Source organism: Oryctolagus cuniculus, chromosome 3 (genome assembly GCF_964237555.1).
Source record: "Oryctolagus cuniculus chromosome 3, mOryCun1.1, whole genome shotgun sequence".
Lineage (NCBI taxonomy): Eukaryota > Metazoa > Chordata > Mammalia > Lagomorpha > Leporidae > Oryctolagus > Oryctolagus cuniculus.
The window spans coordinates 67,011,085-67,024,804 of record NC_091434.1 but is presented as its reverse complement, the minus strand read 5'-3'; the positions used below and the strand labels follow the sequence as shown (position 1 = coordinate 67,024,804).

The 13,720-nt window shown below is 36.6% G+C and overlaps 1 protein-coding gene across 3 annotated transcripts in view; it reads right to left on the bottom strand.

The window, feature by feature from the left end:
- OLA1 (Obg like ATPase 1) overlaps positions 1–13,720 on the bottom strand; it is a 184,716-nt gene that overhangs the window by 88,533 nt on the left and 82,463 nt on the right. The window lies entirely within an intron of this gene.

The following is a 13,720-nucleotide window of genomic DNA, read 5'->3' as shown; positions in this document are numbered from 1 at the left end:
AAGCAGATAGGAAGACATGGAAAGTGATAAAAAATAGAGGTTAAATTAGTGAGGTAGCAAGTAAAAAGCCTTTGGTTATGACTGACTGACACACCTAACTAAGAAACAACATATTCAAACATCATACAATTAATTATTTTAAATATACAGAAACCAGAAAATCCTAATAGTTACTTATATTCTAGATAATTAGACATTTGTACCATTAAGGAATCCTTAAAGTCACTTAAAGTTATGAATTATAATCCAGAGTCAACATCTGTACTTAATTATACTCAATTGCTCAATGATTTTAGATTTTTAGTTGCTGCAATATTACAACTGTTTCCAAAGTAGTCAGAAAAGAAGTACCTTAATGAGAACTAGCATTCATCTCTCAGTAAGATTCTTACTTCTTATATAATACATACTTTAAATGTGTAAAGGAAAATTTAATCAATGATACTTTGAATTAATATTGAGATTCTGTTCTGCTTCAGTGTTGAACTAGATGCTATGCAATTTTACTTACTTTTCCCAATAACCATTTTACTAGCTTATTAACTTCTAAAAAAATCATTTAGCTAGCCCTCTGCCATCAGAGAAAGCCCTGTATAAACTGGCCTTGCCTCAACCTTTCAACTTCACCACCAAATCCTCAGCTTAAGCCAAATTCATGTGCTGACTTATTAAGCCCTGTAAGTTCCTCCTGCTTAACTGTCACTGTTTTTACCCTCCCCCTTTCTTGGGTCTCAAAGATGCAACAGTGTATCCTTTCTTTCATTAATTAATCCATCCTTAACATGCATAACTATTTCCCAATTAGCTATGAGAATAAGGCAGTTTCAGAGAAATTCAATTCTAAGAGATCTCTATCATCCCCAAGTCAAGGAAGAATCATAGGCTTGTTTCCAGAAAGTATAATAAAACTGATAATTAAATATATTACCCTAAATGTGGGTCCCGTGCTAAACATATGGCTAACTATGGATTCTAAGAAAATCCACACTTAGACCTTTCCCAGGAATAAGCTTTTAAGGAGAGAAAAATGCAAGGAGAGAAATAACAAACTAGAATTGTGTTTACTACCAGTTCTAAAGCAATGAATACAGGGTCATGTAAAGTCTCTGCCATTCAAGAAATAAACTAAAATAACAAACAGAATTTTACTTTTAAATGTTGGTACCCATAATATTCCATAATGCTCCACTTGGAAACAAACTGAACTCTTAATGCTTTCCTTTTTTCCTGTTTCATTCTATTACTCATCCCTTTGCTTGGAATAGTCTTCCTCCCCCATTTCTTTTATTAAGAAATTACATAAAATATCTTTCATGGACTTAATTAAATGTCAATGAAATATCTCCACAACATTGCCTTCCTAACCATAACTGATATTTGAATTGCTACAATAATCTGTCCATTCTATTCACAGGACATGTGGCTTTATATTAAGTGTTAGAATATTGTATTCCACTCCTAGTTACCTAAGCTCAGGAATTATGTCTTAAATACCTTTCTAGTTCCCACTAGTACCTTTATCAGAGCTGATACACAATTCATTAAAGGTAAAGTGATGAATAAAGGAATCAATGTATGAATGAATTCTCAAGCACTAATTAGCACTGGGAATGAAAAATGGTTAGAGGGAACTACAGGTTCTAGATTAAGCTAAATGTACAGCACAACAGTCAAGGAGTAATTTCACAGCACACAATAAGATATTTAGCAAGCATTTTAAAAGAAACCAGGGCTAAGCACATCAATCATGTAACTTAACAGAGAAGGGAAGCTTGAAGAACTGCAAGCAATAGACTGCACTAACAGATGTGTGAAGTTTCTTCAGTCTTATCCTTTCACCTTCAAAAGTTAATACAATTCCTACGTAGATTTCTCAAAGTGTTATGATCTTTCTTTTGCTTGCTTGTTTGTTCACATTCTCTTTAAGTGATTAACAGTTACGAACAAGAAGATATAACAGCTTGGAGAGAGACTGTCACAAAACAGTTAACTGCTGAATATTAGTTATAAGAATGATATGAAAGTGGCAAATGTTAAAGCAAAAAGAAAACAAAGCAGACCTTACAAAGTTTTTTTTGTCTAGTGGGTAGAAAGAATGATAACAAATTGAGAAAAAAATGAAATGTGGCCAGTCACCAAGTTGGAGATGTATAATAGCTAGTTAAAGATACACATTTTATTAGACACATTTAAGAAACATATACTGAATGTGAATCATGAGAATGAACTAGATGGCAAATTTCGGAGCAAAAGAAAAAACTGAATAAATGGTTTCTGCTTTCAAAAGTGTTTACAATATAAAAAGGGAGACAGACCAGTACATAAAAATACAAGCCAGGAAGTGGAGAATGAAAGGCAGTAGTCATTATTCAGTACAAGGTAATAGGAACAGCCTCATGGTTTCAAATTGGGACACTGGTGTTATGTAGATGATTTAAAATTCACATAAAGATTCATGGTACAGGTTTGGGTAGAAGCACAAATTATTTTTTCATCCAGTATTTAAGCATATTGATGTTGGGAGAAGAGGTAAAATATTGCCTCTAGTATTAGAGCTTGAAAATGTTTGAATGCCTAAAAAATGTAAACATGTGACAGGTGTTAATCAGTCAAGTAAATTGCTGGCTATTAATTGTAAAAGAACTATGTTGATGCCTTTATTCATAATATAAATGGATTCTGACTTTTACCTAGTTTTTCTAACATACAGAAGAACAAACAGAAGGCATGAAAGAGAAAATTCACCAAGAACATTTGGTATTAGAACAGGAAGATGAAGTTTAGGCTAAATCCACATTACATGATAAGGATCCCATTCTTGGATCCAAACAAAAAATATAAATCCTAAAACCAGATAACACCCCTCACAAACGAATTACACCCTATAAACAATAATACACCACTATAAAATGAGATGTGGAGGGAAGAATAAAGCTTAGTGAGATTAAGGAAAGGTAAGCAACCATGCCCTTTGGGAACTGGCTGTGGAAGGCAGGTCACTGCATCCCCATAGCTTTCTGACACAATCACCTCTAACTGATCCAACAAAATGAATGACCAACTGCCTGAGAGAGTTCTAGATTTTCTACTGCAGTCCTAAAATCCTTGTCCATCCACAAAAGCTAGTCATTACCAGATAATTAAACCAGAGCAAACAATCACCACCAGGTGGTGCCAAATCAAAGCCAGTACCAGGACAGATTTGAATGGGCCTGGACCTTGTGACAACACTTGCCCAGCTAGAGTCAGCTGTGCAGGCTCACTTACCTCCAGTTACTTGATTCATCTACAAATAGTGACTCCATTTTTTATGCAATTGAAACTTTTGGACCCACACAGTACATTACTATAATGAGAAAGGGGTGATATTTGCATTACTTCCTTTGGTTAGGGTCAGGATTTACAACTGGGCTTATTTAAGATTAGCTACAAATGAATTAATTTAAAAAAAACTGTTTTGCTTTATACCATACTTTATCAATAGAGACTCAGATACAGTCTTAAAAATAATCAGGAAGGGGCCAGCGCTGTGGCTCACTTGGTTGACCCTCGCGGAGCCGGCATCCCATATGGGTGCTGGGTTCTAGTCCCAGTTGCTCCTCTTCCAGTCCAGCTCTCTGCTGTGGCCCAGGAAGGCAGCGGAAGATGGTCCAGGTGCTTGGGCCCCTGCACCAGCATGGGAGACCAGGAGGAAGCACCTGGCTGCTAGCTTCAGATCGGCGCAGTGCACCGGCCGTGGCGGCCATTTGGGGAGTGAACCAACAGAAGGAAGACCTTTGTCTCTGTCTCTGTCTCTCTCACTGTCTAACTCTGCCTGTCAAATAAAAAAAAATCAGGACATTATAAATAACAATGTAGTATGCAAAAAAGTTCTCACATAATCAAAACTTTGAATAGTTAAATATGGGTACAATTAATGCTTCTAGGTTCTACTATCAAACCATGATCTTCACCAAAAATGAAAAGATACATTATCACCGATGCCCCTGGAAAAAGTTAAATGATCCCATTAGCTCATTTGTCTTAAGAGTTGTTTTATTTTCAGGGCAAAAAGCAAGGAGACTATTTGGGCTGACAAAGTGGTACAGTGGGTTAAACTGCAATTACAATGCTCACATCCTATATGGAGTGCTGGTTCAAATCCCAGTTACTCCACTTCTGATCCAGCTTCCTGCTAATCTGCTTGGGAAGGCAGTGGAAGATGACCCAAATACTTCATCCTTTGAGACCCACAAAGGAGTCCAGAATGGAGTTCCTAGCTCCTGGTTTCAACCTGGCCCAGACCTGGCTGTTGCAGCCATTTCAGAAGTGAATCAACAGATATAAGATCTCTCTTTCTCTCTCTCCCTCTGTCACTCAGCTTTTCAAATAATTTTTTTTAAAAAAGGTACTATAGTAAAACATAAGACAAATCTCCCTATTCATGCACCCCAATGCAAAATGAAAATAAAAATAATGAGTGATTTTTTAAATTCCTCTTAAAGTCATCGCAAATTTTCCAGTGAAAGACTTGATGGCAAACTTCCTACCCTCCATATCCATTTTGTCTTCCCCACACCAGATTTTAGCACTGCTTATATGTTATACCTGTCAAACTCTGATGACTGTATGTTATGTATTCATCTGAACAGAACCACTACACTTAGTTACAGGCTATCATCAACCAATTCATTCTCTTGCTAAAATCAAGTCATCCAATTACTCCTTGACTAATCAAGGCTGTTTTGGCTTTTTCTTTTTTCAAAAGGTACTCAACAGCATAAACAGTTCACTTACAAGAAATGGAAAGGGGCTAATCAGCAGAATTATTGTTTTGCTGCTACAATTTGCAGTATTTAAATTTAGTTGCTGATTGGACTGAAAGTTTTATGATATAGCATATGAAAGTAGTTTAATACAACTGTGAAGCTGTGTAGCTGTATTGTCTTGCCATGGCTATATTGGTCTACTTTGCAGGGAGATAAATAGACTACTTTCTTTAAAATAAATATATTTAAAAATAATACGTCTCAGTGTACTTTCCCATAAACACTGGTTTTATAAACAAAGGTACACAAGTTAATAATTCCTGAGCATTAAAGTTAGCAACTGTGTGCACACATACATACATGTGCTTGTTATGTGTACATAAAAACCACAATCACTTGGATTTTTCATCTGATATTATTTTGATTTCTAAGTAACAATAAACTAAGAAAGACATTATTGAATCATTTAAAGAAAATAAGGCTTATCTAAAACAGATACATGCTTGAAATAGATACATGTTACCTCTCATGCAATAGAATGACAGACATTACATTTCTAAGAATGGGTGGTATTTCAATTAGAAGAATAATTCTGAGAATACACCACAAAATTACTACACAACAGTATTGCTACTCTTATCCATATAGAATTTTTGAGAATAGTTAATCAAATGACTAGAGTCAAAACACTAAGCTAAAATATTACATTATATTTTATATTTATATATTTCATGAGTATTATAAACTATTTAAAGGAAATATATTTATTCATTAAACACTGACTGAAATCTTTAAAAAAAATTTCAAAAGGAAATGGTACCTAGTCTTTAAATTGAGATTTACTTTTTAAAATATAGATATATTAACCAAAATCATAAACTTTACTTTGAAGGAGGAAAAATTTTATAAAATTAAGAAACATTGATATATTAAAATGAACAAGTTTGTTTTGTAAAAATGTTGAATCATAAACAAATGATTTGTACATTAAGACATATATGCACTATCAACCAGTACTCACATCATAGAAAGGCAAATAAATACAAACAATTAAAACAATCTCTCAATCTCTGTAAATATGTGCACATACAAGCACTTAAAATATGTATAAGTAATTTTCTATTGGCTTATATTTTATATATTAAGACCTATATAGAAGTGAAATTCTATGCAGAATTATAAAACTATACTTCCATCAAATGTATGGGATCATTCAGCATATAAGTAAGCATTTCAGAAAAAGCATTAATTTCACAAATGCATTGACAAGGGCATATAAATGCCAGTGCATTTCAAATGAACTGTCCTTCATCCCTCCCACAAACTATTACCATTTTAATATATTTTTTAAAAGGAGTCAACCTGGTTCTCTATGCTGAAATTCAAGAAAGCAAATAACTCAAAAACCAAGACAAATTAACAACACAGAACAATATTATTTAAATATGAATATTTTTTCAGAGTGGCACACCTGCCAATATATTAAAAATAAGTAAAATCAACTACAAAAGTGATAAATCAAATGCCATAGTAGACTTGACTTCTGGAGACAGCATTTTCAGCCATCTTTTGTGGCTTTGTTTGGCGCCATAGTCCTTTAAGTTTTGTCTTCATAAAGCCCTAACTAGTTGTAATCATTTGCAGCCTAATTGTGGACATTTATCTGCTTTTCTTATGCATAGAACATAGCTATTAAAGCTGAATGGTGATGGTGTGAAGTATAGGTTAAATTGGGTGAAATTAAAGCAAATTACTCCGGGATGTGGAAATCTGAAAATAGAAACCACCAATGATTTGCAACCCTCTTGATGATCAGCTTCACAGAACCCTAAACGACAAGAAAACTTACATATTTTAAAGTTAACTAGGTTTTTTAAAAATAATATGTATAAATGTATTTTTAACCACATGCACCTCTTAGTAATGGTGGAAAAATTATTTGTTTAACTCAGCTGCAATGTTAAAAAGATCTCAGTTTTCTATTTTAAATAGTGCAGTTCATTTTTTATATAACATTTCCTTTACTTCATAGAGATTTTTGCCAGTAAGAATGCACCCAACTGTATCATGAACAAGTTAAACACAATATTGTAAGTTATTTTTGATAATTTTTAACCCTTAAAAAAGCATTAATATTGAAGTAATAGTAATAAATGCAAATTAACAATGTAAATAAATATAAATGTGTTCCATCTCTAGACCTAACTATAGACACTAGCATAAAGAAAAATATAAAAAGGCCTAACAATAAATGTAAATCACTAAGATACAAAAAATTTATTTTTACTTATCTAAATCTTACTGCTTGATTAATAGATCTGTATTAAGATAATAAAAACAGGCCGGCGCCGCGGCTCACTAGGCTAATCCTCCGCCTAGCGGCGCCGGCACACCGGGTTCTAGTCCCGGTCGGGGCGCCGGATTCTGTCCCGGTTGCCCCTCTTCCAGGCCAGCCCTCTGCTGTGGCCAGGGAGTGCAGTGGAGGATGGCCCAGGTGCTTGGGCCCTGCACCCCATGGGAGACCAGGAAAAGCACCTGGCTCCTGGCTCCTGCCATCGGATCAGCGCGCTGCGCCGGCCGCAGCGCGCCGGCCGCGGCGGCCATTGGAGGGTGAACCAACGGCAAAGGAAGACCTTTCTCTCTGTCTCTCTCTCTCACTGTCCACTCTGCCTGTCAAAATAAAATAAAATAAAAAAAAAAAAAAGATAATAAAAACATTTATCCAAGTAAAGTAGTGTAAAAACAAAAACAAAAACAAAAACAAAACAGATCACAACTGTAGACCAGCTTAGCTAAAGCAGGAAAAATTTCTTGCAATAAAGTTGATAGACTTTCTTATTTTATTGGCAGCTATGTTAAAGGCGTATTTTAAGTATCTGGGGAGAGATGAAATTATATGATATAGCCCCTACCTTCAAGGAGCTTATAGTCCAGTAGGAAAAATGACAAGTATATGTAACTAAACCATAGATGCATGAAATGATACCTACATAAAAAGGGATCTTGATCTTAAAGGTAGGGAACAAAAAGCAAAAGGAGGATAAAAGGAGGAGGCTTAATAACGATACTGAGCTTAAGAGAACTAAACTTAGCTAGAGGCACAGCAATGATAAGGGTAAACTGTATTGACATTCAGGATACCAAGAGTAAATCTAGTATCTAGAACAGGAAAGAGCATGGTAGGAAACATAACATGACAGGAAACATACTGATGACTGACAATGAAGAACCTTGAGTACCAGGCAGAAAATGGAATTCCCAAGAAAACATGAGGGAATATCATAATGAAATGCACTCTCAAGCAGAGATACATCTAATATATACATCACAATTAAAGGTGATATGCTACAGACGAGTATTAGCAATTCCAGGACCCTACATATTCTGGTCTTCTGGCATCATACTAGGCTATGGAGGTGCCGGTTCCTGTTTAATAACTGTATGCTATGTAATATCTTTGTGTTTTATATCTACCATAGTATAAACCTTAATATTCACTGCAATCTTCAGCTACTGGTAATTTTTATTTGTGTATACATAAAGCCCTATCAATTTTTATACTTCTAAATAATATTGTAATGTTAAAAAATTAGAACTTTAACAAATTAGAACTTTAACAAAATGCAAATAATTATTTCCACTTTTATGAAAAACAGACTTTTTCTCCCTCTATGGTGTGGGATTCAAATTCTTGGAGAGAGTTACTGAGGGATGTAAGAATGGTTAAGACCTGCTGCTCTTGAACTAAGTAAAGTAAGAGGAGACAAGAACAGTGATCCTGGTCGGCGCCTCGGCTCACTAGGCTAATCCTCCGCCTTGCGGCGCCGGCACACTGGGTTCTAGTCCGGGTCAGGGTGCCGGATTCTGTCCCGGTTGCCCCTCTTCCAGGCCAGCTCTCTGCTGTGGCCCGGGAGTGCAGTGGAGGATGGCCCAAGTGCTTGGGCCCTGCACCCCATGGGAGACCAGGAGAAGTACCTGGCTCCTGCCATCGGATCAGTGCAGTGCGCTGGCCGCGGCGGCCATTGGAGGGTGAACCAACGGCAAAGGAAGACCTTTCTCTCTGTCTCTCTCTCTCTCACTGTCCACTCTGCCTGTCAAAAAAAAAAAAAAAAAAAAAAAAAAAAAAAAAAAAAAAAGTGATCCTTAAGCCTTCTAGAGTACAGATGATTCCCAGCTCTCTCTTTAATTCTAGATTACTAATATGCTACCTGAGATTCTGCATTTTAAATAAAACAAGTAACTGAGCCAAGTGGTCCAGGGTCATACTTTTCAGAAAAACAGAGCTCCAGCAATAATTTTTTAAGGTCAGGTAAGAGGAAGTAGAAATTGAATGAAGCAACAAGGTAAAGTACTTCCAGAAAAGACAAACAGAACTTGATGACAGATTATTGAAGTACTATAAGACAAACCAATATTATCTCTAAATAAAAGTGTGGATACCTGACCTAAAAAAAAAGTTTTCTCATTTGGAACACAGACTATTTAGCCAAATAAATAAAGATTATTTAAAAATAAAACTTTTAAAATACAGCATTTAAAGTTGTTTTAAATTTATACGGTATCTTTTTCCATATAGACAAGCTCAGAATTGGCATTGACTCAATACAAAGAACTAACAAGAGGACCAAATACATTTGGTGATGCCACCAAGAAATATGTTAGTGCCGTTTACATGAACAATAAACTTCACTACATAGTTAATGAAGACAAAACATTTTATTACAATTCTAGCAATGAAATTTCATCAGAATTATACTGCTTTGACTCTCATAACAATGTGATGTTTTAAACCAGTACTGTGAGGTATTACCATAACAAGAAAGATGATACTTTTAGTCAAGAATCAAAGGAAGTTAATTCCTAAATTTTAATATTAATTTATGTATTTGAAATGCACAGAGAGAGAGAGAGCGTGCACATGCTGGAAGCCAGGAACTTCCTCAGCAGCTCTTACATGGGTGGCAGTACTTGGGCCATCATCTGCTGCCTCCCAGGCACATTAGCAGGGAGCTGGATCTGAAGCAGAGTAGCCCAGATTCAAATCAGGCACTTCAATATGAGATACAGACATCCCAAGTGGCAGCTTAACCTTCTGTGCCATGTCTGTTTGTAGTTACCTGTTTTAACAGGCATTTCTTTCCCTCTCCAAATCAACAGAATTGCAAACAAGTGTTCAAGTTTGACAGTGATAACACTTTTATCTTCTCAACACTGATCTACACTCTCTCTGACCTCTAACTTTGTCTCAGGAACTTAGGTGGTTTCAGGGTACAGCAGCATTTCCTCTGCCCACAGTGACCAGCCAAGGACTGGGCATGTGACCTAAGCTGACCAAGTGGAATAAATCTCAAAATGTGTTTATTGTAAGGATGGAACCAATCACACTTTCTTCCCTGATGGTTGTTTTATGGCCAGTGAGATGCTAGAAGCCATCTTAATACCATAAGAATAACTAGTCGTAGGAAAAAGCTGGTCAAGGCAGAGTACAGACAGACAGAAAGAAATTTAGCTCTCAAGGAGTAGCTTGGTATTTTTGTTTGTTTTTTAAAGATTTATTCATTTACTTAAAAGGCAGAGAGAGAGAGAAAGAGAGGGGCGGGGGGAGGGAGAGAGATCTTCTATTCACTGGCTCACTCCTTAAATGGCCGCAACAGCCAGGACTGGGCCAGCCTGAAGCCAGGAACCAGTAATATCATTGCAGTTTCCCACGTAGGTACAGAGATCGAAGCATCTGAGCCATCCTCTGTTGCTCTCCCAGGCACACCAGCAGGGAGCTGGTTCAGAAGTGGAGCAGCCAAGACTTGAACCAGCATCCACCCAGGATCAGCTACACCATAGTGCCCACCCCAGGGGCAGTTTTGAGTCAGTGGATTAAGTACTGCCTGAAACAACCTATCTTGTCTTTTTAGTAATGTGACTCAACAGACTACCTTTATTTTTAGTCATACTGAAGTGGATGTTTTAGTAACACAATTCATACACAATGCTTCCTACCATAAGTTTAATAATGAGGATCTACTACCCCATGTTCTGGATAAAGACAAAGGTCCTGTCTTCGAAAATCATGAGTTCAGCCATGAACTTGCCCAAATCATGTGGCTAACAACAATCTTTCCGACCTCAAGTTTCTTCATCTCCAAATACAGGTAATATGCACTAAAAAAAAAAGAATTATGGGGTAAAATCTCCGGCAAAAGAAGGTACAAAACTCATGTTGGTCCTAACTCCCCTTTTCTAGAGATTCCAAGCCTAGTAAATGTTTGCTCCCTTACACCTAAATCTAAAGTTGTCCAACTCGAGTTTTATTTCTTTCTCAAATACAGAATGGCTGAAATAATGTTCAAGCCCTTATCATATGCAAGAATATATCACCAAAGGAATTGTATTGACTTATCAAAGTAAATAATCTCATTATCAGAGACAAACTGAAACACAATGTATAAGATAATGAGAATTTTCCCGTTTTTCATGGTCCAGCAAGTGTTTTAACATTCATAGCACAAATGTCATCTCCTAACATCAGATAGTATCTGAAAAGTTTTTTAAAAAATACCCGATGAACATCTTATTTTTTAAACAATTTAAGAAATTTTGATTTACACCTTAAAAGTACTCTAATTCATTGACAAGAGGGACCTAAATTCATATCCTGTGGAGCAGAAAGATGTAACAAAGCCTCTGAAAAGTAGTTTCCTAGGCAGACTAAGAGCAGCCATCAGTGATGAGCAAGCAGACACAGAAGACTAGGAATCTCTTCCAGAAACCCAGCAATGAAAGTGGCAGTGTAGGTTCACACAGCAGGGAACATGAACTAGAACTCTCAACAACCAAAAAAGAAAAGATTAGCAGCCAACTCAAATTCTTTGAGAATATCATAGATCTAGCTAAGCATTTGCTTGAGTGAGGTTCTGATCCCAAGAGGAAAGTTATTTCTGCTGCTACTATTGCAAAGTATAATAGTGCTTCCTTTATCATTTTGCCAAGTATCGCCATCTATGCAATGTTAAATATCTGCAAAATTTTGTTCTGTAATTATAGAGAACTACAAAATCTGTTAGTGATAATCATCAGTATTATCTTTAAAATAATGGAGCATAAAATGTGGTAAAATATATTTCTTGTACTGCTGGTTTATCTAGTACTCCAATTTATGGCCCCAAATTACCATGCTTTAAGATTTCATTAACTTTGACCTTCTTTCATGTAAAAGTATCTGCTTTCTTCTTCTATAACACCTGTTGAGAATTCACTTTAAATCTTCTATAAGTTGTGCATCCCTAATTTGAAAATCCAAACCCAACATGCTGCAAAATCTGAGACTCTTTGAGTGTCATATCAGCACTCAAAGAAATTTGGATTTTCAGTGTTAGCATAGTGCACAGTGAGTTAAGCTGCCACTTGTGATGCAGGCATCCCATATCAAAATGCTCGTTCAAGTCCTGGATGCTCCATTTCTAATTCAGTTCCCTACTAAATGGGACTGGAAAAGCAGAAGATGGACTAAGTACTTGGGTTCCTTCCACCCACATGGGGGATCTGGACGGAGTTCCTGGATCTTGGCTTGTGTCTGACCCAGCTCCAGCTGTTATAACCATTTGGGGAGTAAACCAGGGCATGGAGATCTCTCTGTGTCTCTCCATCTCTGCTTTTCAAATAAATAAAAAATTATAAAAAATTTTTGGACTTTGGAGTATTTCAGATTTCAGTTTTTCTGATTGGGGTGCTCAACATGTAAAGTCTACACAAACATGAAATCTTGTACTGTTGTACATCCCCTCCCTTCAATTTTAAATAAAGAAGTCAACCAATGGTTGAGCCATAATTATTATGCAAATTAAAGATTAAGTCACCTTATGAGGAATTTACAATTATATCTTAGATAAGGCATCTTGAGTAAATTCAAAAAGAAAGGGAAGGAACCCAGAAGTCAATACATTTTGCCTTTTTCCAGGGGGGGAAATATTCTCCATTAGATTATCGGTAAATATTAACTGCAACAGTTTCATCATTAGCACACTAGACTGAATCGTTTCCATCTTCTTCAACTTGCCCCTAAAGACTACATGAGATGGCTGGCGCCGCGGCTCACTAGGCTAATCCTCCGCCTTGCGGCGCTGGCACACCGGGTTCTAGTCCCAGTCGGGGCTCCGGAACAGCTCTCTGCTGTGGCCAGGGAGTTCAGTGGAGGACAGCCCAAGTACTTGGGCCCTGCACCCCATGGGAGACCAGGAGAAGTACCTGGCTCCTGCCATCGGATCAGCGCGGTGCGCCGGCCGCAGCGCGCCGGCCAAGGCGGCCATTGGAGGGTGAACCAACAGCAAAGGAAGACCTTTCTCTCTGTCTCTCTCTCTCACTGTCCACTCTGCCTGTCAAAAAAAAAAAAAAAAAAAAAGACTACATGAGATAGAAGGACTCTAGCATAAGTAAATTCACAATATTTAGAAATGTAATCTTTATAATTGTCAATTATTCATTCAACAAAATTTATTATATAATAATTGAGATAGGATAGTAACACATTAATACTGAAAAATACTACAACAATCAGTATAAATTATATTTTGGTAATAAGTTAAACTTAACTATAAATCTCAAATACATTTTTCCTAAGATTTAAAACTCACTGCTTTAATAATGCATGCATGCCATTACATAGTAAGTAAAATACTAGAATATGATTGTGATAGGAAAAATTATATTGCAGCTTTGTTTTGCCATTGAGTTATTAGGTAGCCTAAATTCTACCCAAAGAGTTCCATTTTCAATAATGGCATAGTAAAATATCACTAGAAAACTACTAGTCCCTACCCTGGGAGGGAAAAAGCACTATGAAGCATGGGTAGGATATAAAAGGGAGCTACTAAATGCACTGGGGAGCAAAGGAAATCAGACTGATTGCAAGTACATGCTCAAAGGAGGGGAATTACACATGAAGTGAATTCTGCTTTTCAAGCTTTTCAGCTCCAGGCCAG